This window comes from Panthera leo, chromosome A1 (genome assembly GCF_018350215.1).
Source record: "Panthera leo isolate Ple1 chromosome A1, P.leo_Ple1_pat1.1, whole genome shotgun sequence".
Classification (NCBI taxonomy): domain Eukaryota; kingdom Metazoa; phylum Chordata; class Mammalia; order Carnivora; family Felidae; genus Panthera; species Panthera leo.
In genome coordinates this window covers 90,609,991-90,624,627 of record NC_056679.1, presented here as the reverse complement: position 1 = coordinate 90,624,627, position 14,637 = coordinate 90,609,991, and the positions used below count along the sequence as shown (strand labels likewise).

The following is a 14,637-nucleotide window of genomic DNA, read 5'->3' as shown; positions in this document are numbered from 1 at the left end:
GTGAGTTCAAGCCCCACGAGTTCAAGCCCCACGAGTTCAAGCCCCATGTTGGGGTCTGCTGATAGCTCGGATCCTGGAGCCTGGTTCAGATTCTGTGGCTCCCTCTCTGCTCCTCCCTGGCTTGGGCTCTGTCTCTGTCTCTCTCTGTGTCAAAAATAAATTAACATTAAAACAATTAAAATAAAAATAAAAGCTTCCTTTTCACCTTTCATTTGTGGGACCATATATTGGCATATGAAGTACATGAGCCTTAAGTCAGAAAATGAATGGATCCACAAGTGTTATGGAAAGATCAACAAGGAGCAAATTACCCTGACAGATAACACTTGGATTGCTCCATCTCTTGGTAAATATGGCATCATCTGCTTGGCAGACTCTGATTCGGGTGATCTATATATACTGTTGGAAAACACTTCAAAGAAGCAAACAACTCCTTGTGGCCCTTCAAATTATCTTTTTCATGAGTGGGATGAAGAGAAAGACCACCCACTTTGTAGAAGATGGAGATGTTGGCAACAGGGAGGACCAGATTGGCAAACTTAGTAGAAGGATGAACTGAGGTGTCTACAGTGATGATTTGTGTAATCTGGTCAGTTAATCAATAGTGACTGCTTTCAAATTGGAAAAAAAAAATCTCATTCCTCAGTGTTTTGCCCTTTGCTTTGTCCTTTGAAGAACATTAGGCTTTGGAAAAAAAAAAAAAAAAAAAAAAAAAAAAAATCCACATCAGGACTCTTAGCAGGATCTCCTGTCCCGCTCTGTCTTGGGCCCAGACAGGATCCTCAGGCTCAGCCAAGCTTGAATTCCCTCTTCTGAGGGCCTTTACAGTTCACCTCCAGTCACCCAAGCTCAGACTTTCAGCGTTAGCTTTGATTCTTCTCTTTCCCTAGCCTCCTGAGTCCACTGGGCCATTTTTCAGCATTAACATTAAATGCTTGGGGTGCCTGGGTGGCTCAGAGCGTTAAGCGTCTGAATCTTGATTTTTAGGTCCTGATCTCACAGCTCCTGAGCTCAAGCCCTGTGTCAGTCTCCCAAGCGTGGAGCCTGCTTGGGATTCTCTCTCTCTCTCTCTCTCTCTCTCTCTCTCAAAATAAATAAATAAACATTAAAACAAACAAACATTCAATGCTTGTGTTTCTACACACCCTGCCATTCCCTAATCCTGCTCTTAAATCAACCGCAAAAATTGGTTTCCCAACTGGCCTCATAGTCTTTCAGATCTCCCTGGAATCATACTAAATCTAAAATCCAGATCTAAAACCTAAACCATCTCCCTGCACACTCCTTTTTTTGAAAAAAATTTTTAGTGTTTATTTATTTTTGAGAGAGAGACAGAGCACAAATTATAATTTATATTATAAAATTCTCTTACATAGATTTGGGGGGTGAAGAATTGGAGAATATTAAGTTTATGCAAACACCAAACTCTGACCCTTCTCTTCTCCTTAAAAGTGGCAAGAGGAAATAATGCTGGTTCTTGGGATAGGTGATACATCTACTGATTCCAATTTTTTTCCATCCTAAGATTCAGCCTTTGGGTATCCAAACAAATGGAAGTCAGAGACCAGGACCCAAAAAGGTCTAGAAAAGCCATTAGCCAGTTCCATTTCTTCAACATATTAAAGTGGGTTATAAAAATTGTGGTGTGTCTGAAATCTTTCCATTGCACTATCCTTTTCTCTCAATCCTGCCGTCAGTCTCTGTGCCCTTATGTTTAATCTTATTTAAGGAAACATCACAAACTGAAAGTGGAAATAACCTTGGATTATAGTATTCTGGACTGTGTGTTGGGTAAGGAGGCGGCCGCAGGCTGCTGCGCCCAGAGAGATGACTCTGCAGGAACGGTGGTGCCTGGTTACCCAGAGCTGTGCAGTCAACTTCAGGCCGGGCCAAAGAAGCCGGTGAGGGGTTCCATCTGATCCCTGCACATGCTGGCTCTGGGAACTAGCCCTTCCCAAAGGCTCAGCCGATCTCCCACTGCTTCTGCCGGCTGTCATTTGCCCCCTAAGCAAAGTGAACGGGATGCCCATCCTGGGTTCTAGGTCCAGGCACCAGCGGGGAAGAAGCCAAAGACATGGGAATGAAACATCGGGCAACTGGCCCACTAAGGCACCAGGACAACCGGGCGCGGGAACGCGTGCCAGACCATCCCCGCCCCAGGGTGCGCGCGCCCGAGGTTCCCTATTCCGCTGCTGTTCCTCCCCCTTCTCTCCTACCCAACCAACAGCCACTTCCTGCCTCACTCCTAGCCAATCCCCACACTCCACGAAGAATAGCCCTAGGGGGCGTATGGGAAGGTGCCTAGAGCGATGGCCGCACCGACCAACCGAACCCTGGAGCTTGCGCGGGGGGGCGGGACTTGGTGCCGTCCGTAGCTACTCAGGAGCGAGGGGCGGACGCAGGGCCGGGCTTTGCGCGGTGGGGCTCGCTCGCGCGGCAGCAGCGGTAGCCGAGGCCTCTTGGTTCTGCGGCACGTGACGGTTGGGCCGTCTCTGCTGCTGTCTCCACTGCAGCGCGGGGCCAGGTGTGCGGGCGGGTGGAGGCGCGGGCGCCGCCGGCGGTCCCCGTAAAACTCGAGGTGAGACAGGAGGCCTGCGCGTGTCCTCCGGCCTATGAGGACCCCGGGGGGCCCGGGTGCGCGGTGCGGCGCCGAAGGGCCGGGCGTGGCCGGGGCCATGGGGGTCGGGCTGGGTTTCTAGGGCCCAGGCCTCGGCAGACGCGCTAGTCGTGAGGGACGAGGCCCTAACCGGGGCCGTTTGGTTTGGGGAGCCAGGCCGAGGCCGCGCTGCCGGGGTCGGGAGGCGTGGCAGGTGCCCTGAAGCCTCCCTTGACCTCTGGGTAGCCAACTTCTTCCTATGGCTTTATTTCTAGGGCTTTCTAAGGCCTTTCCTGGCTACCTGGGAAGCCGCGGGGTGGGTTGGAATAGCCGGTAAAGGTCTGGGGTGGGATCAGGCCTAGTCGGTACTCCTAGCAGTGGGAAAATGTAGTACCAGAACGAGAGAGAATGTTTAGGATTAGCATTACAGGTTCAATACTGGAAAATAAAGCCGCAAAGCGAAGACTGAACCCTAGCACCCCGAAGACTATGGAGAATGTGCTAGAACACGCCATGGTTGAAGAACTTCAGTCTTAACATACACACCTATTTGGGGGTGGGGAGTAATCCAGTCGGAAATTCACCGGACATTAAAAGCAGGAAAGCCCCTGCTTTTAATTATGGTAGGTCGTATTATAGTGGAGGAAACAGACCCAGAGGTATGAAATGACTGGCCCAAGGTCATGCCATTAATTTTATGATCACGTTTGGGATTATAGTTGAGGGCAGGGCAGTTTTGGTGTAGTGCTTAAGGTTAAGGCCCTGGTTCAAGTCTTTTATGGACCCTTTGCTGCTGTGTGAACTTGGGCAATTTACTTAACCTTTGTGCCCCAGTTCTCCCCAAATAATGGGCATAATAGTACCTGATGGAGTTGTTAAATTGAGATGTGTGTAAAATAAGACAGAGAAGACACATTGATAACCCTATATTAACTGCCAGATAAATAATGATTGCAATAAATTATTATAGTCGGAATGCTGTTGGTCCACTACACTGACATCCTGCTGTTTGAATTGGTTAAGTCCTGTTTCCCAGTACCTGAAGTTACATTTTTAGCAATGGGGGGGGGGGGGGGACTGGATCTAGAGAGTTAACTGCAGGGCATGGCACAAGTGAATGGTGGTTGAGGGAAGTTAAACTGAGGACTAAGGTGAGCCAAGGTTAAGTCTCTTTACCTCTAATTTAGGAAATGGAACATTTTAATTTTTTAACGAGTAGAGTTTTTTGGGTTTTGTTGCTGGTTGTTTTTAAGGGAAGAATTGTATTGATTTTTGAAATCATTCTGTATCTTAGCTCTTCCAGCATTAAAAAAAATTTTTTTGAGGGTCTTGAATAGAATCACTGGCATGTTGTACACTTGCTGTAATTGTACTTAGAGTGGACTTGGAACAGAGGTAAAGCACTGTGTGGGAGTTCTCCTTTGCACCAGCCAGGGTACATAAGCCAAGAAGCCTAGTGACTGGATCATGAGAAGCCCAGAGTGAACTGTGTGTTGGAGTGAATGTGCCCCACAACAACAGATTTTCTGACCTATCTGAAAATGGGTGTTCTCATCCGTCTCCACCTAACTTATCTTAACAGGACAGACAGTTCAACTAACAGGTTATCTTCCAAGAACCATGAGAGGTAAACGTCTGGGCAGAGGCTGTTGCTGCCGTTTTGGCAATCGTGCTGTTGCATCCTTTAATTAGAGTTCACTTTGCCCTGCTAGATAGCCTAAGGGACAAAGTGACAGTTGGAAGCAGAATGCAGAGTCTTGAATTCGAGGCCCATCATGGTAACTAGCTTAGGTAACTAGCTTGGTTTCCACATCTTTAAAATGGAAATGGGAACTCTCCTGGATGCCACACCCCCAATTAGGGGGCTACGGGGAGGGACAAATGAGATGGGGAACCAGGAACTACTTTGAATAGTATGCAAATTCAGCTCATAATGACTCCAAAGCAAAGTAAAAGTGCACTGAACATAGTTGTAACCTGTATAGCTTACTGTAGGACTTTGTCAGGAAAGTGCTGGTTGGATGCTTTTTTAACTGCAACAGATGTACTTTTAAATTAAGCTTAACTGTATGCTGTGAAAACTATTTGGAGAATTTTTTTTTTAAAGAATTTAGAGAATCTTCAATGTGTTTTGAGTATTCACATGTTAAACATACTTGGTTTATAGCAAAAAGAAAGTGCTATGGAAAAATGGATAATAATGTTCCTGTCAATGAAAAACAAAATTTAAAACTGTAAACAAGGTGCTATGTATATATTTTTAAATGAATGAGTTATATACATTTTTTAAATTTTTTTAACTTTTATTTATTTTTGAGAGAGCGTGAGCGCACAAGCGGGGGAGGGGCAGAGAGAGAGGGAGACACAGAATCCCAGGCAGGCTCCAGGCTCTGAGCTGTCAGCACAGAGCCTGATGCGGGACTTGAACTCATGAACTGTGAGATGACCTGAGCTGAAGTCGGACGCTTAACCAACTGAGCCACCTAGACGCCCCTGAATGAGATATATTTTTAAATAAAGACCACATTTTATGTGGTCCCCTGCCCCACCTTAGTGCTTTTGCTTTTTGACTGGATGCATGTGTAATACAATCAGAAGGTATAAAAAGTACTAGTAAAATTGTTCATCTGTGCCTGCCTGGAATTGAGTTCCTTTTAACTGGTTCCTTTCCAATCTAAGATTTAAAATTTCTCATTTGCCTTAAAACTCGGAGTTTTAGAACCATTGAAACTTAAATGATCTCACTGGGCAATACCTAGTACTAGTAGAAATCACTGCTAATGTCATGCGTACGTACTGTAAACCAGGCACTGTCATAAGCACTTTCTACGTGCATTTTGTTCATACAATGATCCTGAGAAGTATATGGTGGTGGTGCTCTCATTTAAGAGGTGAAGAAACTGGGGCCCTGAGGTTAGTAGTTGACTTAGTGTGCTAAGTTATTGGGTAGTCGAGGAGGAATTGTGACTTCTGAGTTCCCCCTCATAAACATTACTGTATATCTAACTGTGACTTAGGACAGTTTATGTAACTTCTCTTAGCTTTATTTTTCTCATGTGTCAACTGAGGGTGATTGAACCTCCTGGGGTTCTTGTGAGGATCAAATTAGATAACCAAAGATATCTAAGACCTATAAGACTTAAGTTTTGAAAAGGGTGTATTAATAGATGAGTGGATAACCTACATGAAAGAAAGACTGCCTCCTTTCTTATTATACACTGCCTTTTTAAATTAAAGAAAAGTATTTTTGAGAGAGAGAGTGAGAGAGAGCATGAGCAGGGGAGGGGCAGAGAGAGAGGGAGACACAGAATTTGAAGCAGGCTCCAGGCTCTGAGCTGTCAGGACAGAGCCCAGCGTGGGGCTCAGACTCCTGAACCATGAGATCACGATCTGAGCTGAAGTCAGACGTTTAACTGACTGAGCCACCCAGGCGCCCCTATATGCTGCCTTTTTAAAAATTACTTTTTTTTCCCCCCTAAACAACCAAGAATATTAGCCAGGTCATTTCTTCTGTTCATCTTTCTAATTTCTCATGGATTAAAGGAATTAGTTGAAATATCTTCTTTTAAAAGATGAGTCCACAGGGGTGCCTGGGTGGCTCAGTAGGTTAAAAGATGAGTCCCACAAAGAAAAGCCTAGGACCAAGTGGCTTTACTGGTTAGTTCTAGCAAATACTTAAGGAAGAATTGACACCAGTCATCCATAAACTCTTCCAAAAATAGAAGAGAGAACACTTCCCACTCATTCTGTGAGGCCAAACTACCCTAATACCAGCACCAACTGTCAGCACCAGCCTGACATGGGGCTCTATCTATATCTGTAGATCTATAGACACTATAGATCTTGACCTGATCCGAAATCCAAGAGTCAGATGTGTAACCTACTGAGCCACCCAAGAGCCCCAGTAGACCTCATCTTTTGTGAAAATAGATGCAAAAGTCCTCAAAATGGTAGCAAATGGAATCCAGCAACATTCAAAGGACACTACCCAATAACCAACTGGGATTTATTCCAGGAATGCAAGGTTGGTTCAACATACAGTAATGAATGTAACACACTACATTAATGAAGGACAAAAACTGCATCTCAGTAAACACAGAAAAAGCATTAGACAAAATGCAGCTCCCTTTCATGATAAAAATACTCAACAAACTGAGAATAAAGAACTTCCTCAACTTTAATGAAGAGACAATCCCTTCCCGGGGATTTCTTCTGTTCTTCTTTTAATTTCTCATGGATTACAGGAATTAAGGTTGACTTTCCCTAACTTTTGAGAAACAGATTCCCACAAATAAAAGCCTGGAACCAAGTGTCTCCATTGGTGAATTCTGTCAGAAACTTAGGAAAGAATTAACTTCACAAACTCTTCTGGAAAATAGGAGAGAATACTTCCTAACCCATTTAGTAAGGCCAGTATTCCTTAATACTAAAACCAGACAAAAACTTCACAAGAAAAGAAAACCATGTGTGTGTGTATATGCATATATATATTTTGTATGTATATATATATATATATTTTAACATAACTTCTATGCCCCACATAGGGCTTAAACTTATGAACCTGAGGTCAAGAGTCACATGCTCTACCAACTCAGCTAGGCGCCCCAGACCAATACTCTCTTTCCTAGGAAAAAAATAGACTTAAAAAGATAAAATATAAAAATGTAAATTTAATTAATTAAAAAATAATGTAAGTCTCCGTTTGTTTTAAAGATTTTTTTTCTAAATAGGTCTTTATTGAGGATAAAAGTTCGTGTATTACAGGGTAGAAATTAAAAAAAAAATCTTTTTATATAAGTTTGTTTTTGGGAGAGACAGAACTCAAGTTGGGGAGGGACAGAGAGCGAGGGAGACACAGAATCTGAAGCAGGCTCCAGGCTCTGAGTTGGCAGCACAGAGCCCGACTTGGGGCTCAAACCCATGAACCACGAGATCATGACCTGAGCTGAAGTCAGATGCTCAACTGACTGAGCCACCCATGAGTCCCGAAATTTAATATTCCTTTAGTGTTTACCCATTCCTAAAGTTGATCCAAGTGGTTGTCCGGATTTGCTAAAATTCAGTGCAGCATGTGTCTGTTTCTGTTAAATAGGATATTTTGTGCTCAGTTGAAGTTTCATGTACATTGTTGTGTATAGTTTGTTTTTTTTTCACAATGTGTGCTGGGAACAGAATTATAATTAACCAAAAATCAATTAACTTTTAGAGAATTCATGAAGAGAAGTGATTGATGACAGGGCAGGAAAGAAAATCACAGATAAACATGGACATTTCTATATACCAATGCTAAAATTGTATAGACACCATTGCAAGGAAGAGTTAAAGAAGAAATCCTACAGTATACTTGGTGGAAAGCAGGTTTTTCTTGCGATGCAAAATTATTCAGCTTTGCTGAAAAACATTGGAGGAGTAAGCAAACATATTAGACCTATTGGTCTAGTATGAGAATTGAAGGTGTATTCACTCTGGTTGTACTAACTGTGTATCAAAGAACAAACTATTTGCATATACCTATAAAGTATTGGATTCTGATAGACTTTGTATTATCTTTTTCTGTTTTCACAGCAAGCCTTTCAGCCAGTAGTACCATTACCCACATCTATAAAATAGGGAAAGAAGACTCCTGGAAGTTCAGTCAGCTGCAAGGCCACAGAGAGGAGCAGGAGAGTCTGGAGCCCAGGTTTCTCCGACTTGACAGGTTATACCACCACATACACTATATTGCCTTGGATGTCAGGAATTAATTTTCTGATTCGTCAGCTTAAAAATAGGGAATTTCCATCTCTAGAATTCAAGATGTGTTCACTCTTAAAAGTTAAAAAGAGTAGATTGAAGTATTAAAAGTGAGTAGATTAAGTGCTTTTAAAAGACTCCTGTCCCTGAGATTTTGAGAGCCGAGCTGTCAGCCCAGAGCCCGACACGGGGCTCAAACTCACGAACAGTGAGATCATGACCTCTGAGCCAAAGTCAGACGCTTAACTGAGCCTTCCAGGCTCCCCTGGCATTGTTTTTTATGGAAAAAAATACTAGCATGAGTCTTAAGCAGTGCTAACAAGCTGTGTGCCTGCTTTGCAAGTTAGATAAATAAAAGTCTGTAATATTACGAGTTTATTTTGATATTGACCCCAAAACCCCCCAAAATTGATTAGTAGAACTAATACTACAGTATACTCACACACTCTGAAAACACAGGCAAGTATATATAATGACATTAAGGTCACTTTAAATCTATAAAAAATTTTTATGTTTCTGGATTAAAAATTTTTTTTTAATCTTTATTATTTATTTTTGAGAGAGAGATAGAGTATGAGCAGGGGAGAGGCAGAGATAGAGAGGGAGACACAGAATCAGAAGCAGGCTCCAGGCTTCAAGCTGTTAGCACAGAGCCTGATGCAGGGCTCAAACCCACGAACCGTGAGATCATGACCTGAAGTTGGCCGCTTAACCGACTGAGCCACCCAGGCGCCCCTTTTCTGGATTTGTTTTTGATTCCCTGGCTCCTTATGTTTCCAGACTTTATGGACAACCATATTATGTAGATTGAGTTCCTGAGGGTTAGAGACTACTGACTTCTTTTCATACTTGATATATAGTTAGCACTCACGGAGTTTAATGTCAGCAATAAATATTGCTTTAGGGTCTGACACAAGCCAGGTTTTCTAATGTGTATCAGATGCATTTTTTCCTTTAACCCCTTTGTAATACAGAATTCCCAGTCTAAGCCTGTGGCTGCCAGAAAACAGCCTTTTTTTTACGTTTATTTATTTTTGAGAGCTAGAGACAGAGTGTGAGTGGGGGAGAGGCAGACAGAGTTGGAGACACAGAATCCAAAGCAGACTCCTGGCCCTTAGCTGTCAGCACAGAGCCCGATGTGGGGCTTGAACTCATGACCTACAAGATCATAACCTGAGCTGAAGTCAGACGCTTAACTGACTGAGCCACCCAAGTGCCCCCAGAAAACAATCTTTGAACTTTGCCACCCAGCTTTTGTTATAAGCCCAATTGACTAATTATTTGAAGGATCTGCAGTTTGTTGATTTCTCTAGAACCTAGATGTTGTAGGTTTTACTTTTAGATCAAGCTTTGGTGTTGGTGTTGGCCCCATAGTATTGGTTTTATTGACTTGGTCTTTGCTTTCATTATCCTATGGCAGAGCCACACAAAACTCATATTTGTATGTAACCTAAAGGTATTTTTGAGACAGTTGTCCACTTCAGTAGACTCATAGATGTTAAAAGATTTTTATATTTGTGCTTTGGTTTTTTAATTGCTGGCTGTCCTGGAGGTTCATTCCTGTAGTGATTGTAGTTTGACCAAGATAGGAATTTAAGTGGCCCACTGTGAGGCTTCATGTAGCACTGAGTAACCTAGTTATGGGTTATACATTCATCCAGCATTTGCATCCTGGCTCAGAGGGGCTTTGCTGTAGAGTTTAAGGTAAGGCCTTGGAATGATAAAAATTATGAGAGAGAGGGAGAGAAAATGGTCCCTGAAAGAAAACCGGAAAATGAAGTGCTCTAAGAATATAATGGCTTAAAGTATGGGTTGGGAGGAATTTGCTGTTACCGCATGTGGGAATGTGGGAAGCCTTGCCCTCGAGCTAATGTATGTTAGCATGAATTGTGAAGTAGAAGAGAATTTTAGGAAACATGGTCAATGTTTCTTTACTAGAGAAAAATGTTTCTCGGTTTAAAGGTAAATTCTTAATTCACTTTTACTGTCGAGCCTTCCAAATACAGGGTCCACTTGCTCTGTGACTTTGGGGAAGTTGAGGAGAGGTGTGCTGTCTATTCTCTAAAAGTGTTATTGCTTTGCTCCTGAGCTGCTTGTTAGGTATTTCATATGGATAATCTTAGAAACAGAAAAACAAAGTGATAATAGAAGTGTGAACTCTGCTTCGGATTCTGTCCGCGTAAAGACAAATGAAGACCTAAAAAGAGAGAAAACACCCCTGAAATCCTCTTCTGAAATCCTCTTCTGAAATCCTCTTGGATGTTAAACTATGTGAAAAATCACTTCATGTCTTTAAGACGAAAGCATTTGTAGAATTACCAGGAAGGGCGCACTGCACTGGGAGGCAGGAACCTTGACTTCTGATCTGATTCTGCCAATAACTGATTTGTGGCAAGTCAATGTCTGGCCCTCAGTTTCTTCTCAAAAAGGGGAGTTAGGGGCGCCTGGGTGGCTCAGTCGGTTAAGCGTCCGACTTCGGCTCAGGTCACGATCTCACGGTCCGTGAGTTCGAGCCCCACGTCGGGCTCTGTGCTGACAGCTCAGAGCCTGGAGCCTGCTTCGGATTCTGTGTCTCCCCCTCTCTCTGACCCTCCCCCGTTCATGCTCTGTCTCTCTCTGTCTCAAAAATAAATAAACATTAAAAAAAAATTTTTTTTTTTAAAAAAAGGGGGAGTTAGACTAGATTCCTGTAGTATATTTCAGCCCTAGGAGGGAGATCAACCATTTGAGGCATAATAGTAGAACATCTTTTTATATATATGTATGTGTATATATACGTGGTTGTGTATGTGTATGTATGTGTGTATACATATGTGTTTATACACGTATGTATGCACATATATATACAAACTAATTTTTAGAACAACTTTAGATTTACAGAAAAATAATGAAAATAGTACAGAGAATTCCCAGATGACACATACCCAGTTTTTTCTACTGTTAATAGAGTATATTTACTATAATTTACAATTAACAAACCGATATTAATACATAAATATTAACTAAAGTTCATCATTAATTCAGATTTCCTTTGTTTTTACCCACTATCCTTTTTCTGTTCCAGGATACATTACATTTACTCATGTTTCCTTAGGCTTTCCTTGGCTGTGATACTTCTTCAGACTTTCCTTATTTTTGATGACCCTGAGGTTTTTGAAGACTACCGTTAGGTTTTTTTGTAGAATGTCCTTCTATTGGGATTTTGTTTGTTGTTTTCCTCATGACTAGACTGGGGGTATTTGGGAGGAAAACCATTGAGGTTAAAGTCCTTTCTTTCATCATATTGTATCCAGTGTACATGCTACCAACCTGACCTATCACTGTTGATGTTGACTTTGATCACCTGGGTGAGGCAGTGTTTGCCAGGTTTCTCCAGTGGAAAGTTCCTCTCTCTTTCCCCCTTCCCATACTGTTCTCTTTAGGAGGACATCACTATGTGCAGCCCACACATTACGAGTGGGAAATTAGGCTCTTCTCCCCCATTTGTTTATTTACCCATATATTTGTATCAGTATAGATCCATGGGCATCTATTTTATACTTTGGGGTATTATCCAGTACCACTTATTTTTTGCTCATACTGTTCCAGCTTTGGCCATTGGGCACTCTTTCCTGTGTTCTTTTGACCTACCCTCCCATCATTATGGGTATTTTAGTTTTGTTTTCTTTTTTGAACATTTTTTTTCTGGCACTGCAAGATGTCCCAGGTTTATCTTGTGTACTTCCTGCCCCAATCCTAGAGTTGGCCATTTCTCCAAGGGGTCCCCCTTTTTTTGGAAGTGGTTTTAAAAATCAAGATCTTGGTTGGCACCTGGGTGGCTCAGTTGGTTAAATGTCTGACTCCTGATCTCAGTTCAGGTCTTGATCTCAGGGTCATGAGTTCAAGCCCTGCGTTGGGCTCCACACTGGACATGAAGCCTGCTTTAAAAAAAAAAAAAACAAGATCTAGGGGCGCCTGGGTGGCTCAGTCGGTTAAGCGTCCGACTTCGGCTCAGGTCATGATCTCGCGGTTTGTGAGTTCGAGCCCTGCGTCGGGCTCTGTGCTGACAGCTTGGAGCCTGGAGCCTGCTTTGGATTCTGTGTCTCCTCTCTCTGCCCCTCCCCCACTTGAGCTGTCTCTCTCTCTCTCTCAAAAATAAATAAATGTAAAAACAAAATTAAAAAAAAAAACCCCAAGATCTTGGTATTAGGTGTATTTATTGTACCGGGGTATAGTTTCTTCTAGGTCCTCGCAAGTGTCACAGCAAGGGAATGTGTGCATACTAATGGGTATATATGCACATATCTATAAATACTACTATGTGTAATCTTCTGTAAATTAAGGACAACATGAGTTTGTGCTGATGTCTCCGACTCTCTTCCATTACCATGTAGAGTATTCTGGCTTTTTCTTATCTGTAAATTCCCACACCCAGCAATGAAAAGTGGCTCCCACCATCCACCACCCAAATACTCGTTCAATTCCAGTGTACACATATAGCAGTGTCAGAATTGTTAGCCAGTACACGCATAGAAAATAACTCACCAGCTAGAAAAATGTTTTCGTACAGTCAAGTTTACACACCCCACTTGTTTCTGAAGTTACATAGGTCGGCATTGTCTCCCTCCACCCCTTTCGATGAGGCTGTTTAATATATGCGTAACACAGATTGTCACATCTGCGTGCTATCCTTGGGTCACTCAACCTCCTAAATGATTTTTCAAAAATTTTCATACTTTTGATTCACTCTGTGCTGTGAAGTTTCATGGGTTTTGACAAACGCATAGTGTTATGTATGCATAATTATAGCATCCTACAGAGTAGTCTCACTGTGTAAATTATCCCTGATGCTGACATGTTCAACCTGACTGCCTTCCCCAAACCTCTGGTAACCACTGATCTTTTTTTACCGTATCTGTAGTTTTGCTTTTTTCAGAATGTCATCTAATTGGAATTATACAGCCTGTCACCTTTTCAGACTGGCTTCTTTCACTTAGCAGTGTGCGTTTAAAATGCATCCATGTCTTTTTATGGCTTGATAACTCATTTCCTTGAATTGCTGAATAATGTTGCATTGCAGTTTGCTTATTATTCATAGAGTTATTGAAGGATATTTTAGATTCTTCAAGTTTGGGGTGGTTATGGATAAAGCTGCTAGAAATATTGGTGTGCAGGTTTTTGGACACTTGTAAGCTTTCAGATCATTTGGGTAAGTACTTAGAAACATGATTGCTGAAAATATGGTAAGACTATGTTTAGTTTTGTAAGAAATTGCCACACTGTCTTCCAGAGTGGGTATACGATTTTGCATTTTCACTAGCAATGAGTGAGAGCTCCTGTTGCTTCACATCCTTGCCATTTTTTTTTTTTTTTTTATCTCAGCCATTCTCATAGGTGCATGGTGGTATCTTGTTTTAATTTCCAGTTACTGGCAAATTATATTGAGCATCTTTTCGTATGTTTGTTTTCCATCTGAATATTTCACTTGGTGAAGTATCTGTTCAGATTTCTTGCCCATTTTTTGACTGGCTGGTTTATTTTCTTATTGGTGAGTTTGAGTTCTTTAAGTCTCAGAGTTGAAGTTCTCGGAGAGAGCAAGAGCTTGAGTGCGAGTTGAGGAGATGCAGAGAGAGAGAGAGGGAGACAGAATCCCAAGCAGGCTCTGTGCTGTCAGCAAGAGCCCCATGTGGGGCTGGAACCCATGAACCATGAGATCACCACCTGAGCTGAAATCAGGAGTCGGACGCTTAACCAACTGAGCTACCCAGGTGCCCCTTGACATTTTTAATTTTAGTAAAACCCAGCTTACCAATTTGTCTTTCATGTATTTTGCTTTTGATATTGTATGTAAAACCTCATTGTCCAGCCCCAGATCACCTAAATTTTCTCCTGTTTTCTTCTAGAAAGCATAGTAGTGCCAACATCCTATGTAAATACCCAGGCAGTCAGTGCTACCTTTGGATTCCATTTGATATAAAGAGTGTGGGCAGAGGGACTGAAATAAGATGGGGGAATTTTTTGTCTTGGTAATGTTGGATTTTCATTAACAAAACAGAGAATTAAGATCACCTTCATATACATTGCTGAATTGTTTGTGAGTATGGACAAGTCTCTGACAGAACTTGGAACATTTAAGGAGGCTTAATAGTGATTGTGGGAACTAGAATGGACTTATTGGCCGTAGCATTTTCTCGGGAGTACTGGCAGATTACTGGTGTTAAGGCAGTATATGTAAAGCTGGCAGTGGGTGAGGCTCATGAGGGCACATAAGAGCTGTGAGCATTGTGGTTTGGCCATACCGATTCCTCATAGGCTTCGTGACCTTCTGG

General features: G+C 42.2%; 1 protein-coding gene across 3 annotated transcripts in view; it reads left to right on the top strand.

Moving 5' to 3' along the window:
- Nucleotides 1-2,411: 2,411 nt before the first annotated feature.
- The window catches only part of CANX (calnexin), a 34,125-nt gene continuing 21,899 nt past the window's right edge, over nucleotides 2,412-14,637 (top strand). Inside the window, exons 1-2 of one of the 3 annotated variants that reach the window (XM_042932617.1) lie at nucleotides 2,412-2,578; nucleotides 8,162-8,294. The gene's annotated coding sequence lies outside the window, so the exon portion shown is untranslated. Of the gene's footprint in view, nucleotides 2,579-8,161; nucleotides 8,295-13,424; nucleotides 13,518-14,637 lie in introns of those variants that run through there. The other 2 variants (XM_042932626.1, XM_042932634.1) reach the window with 2 other exon arrangements.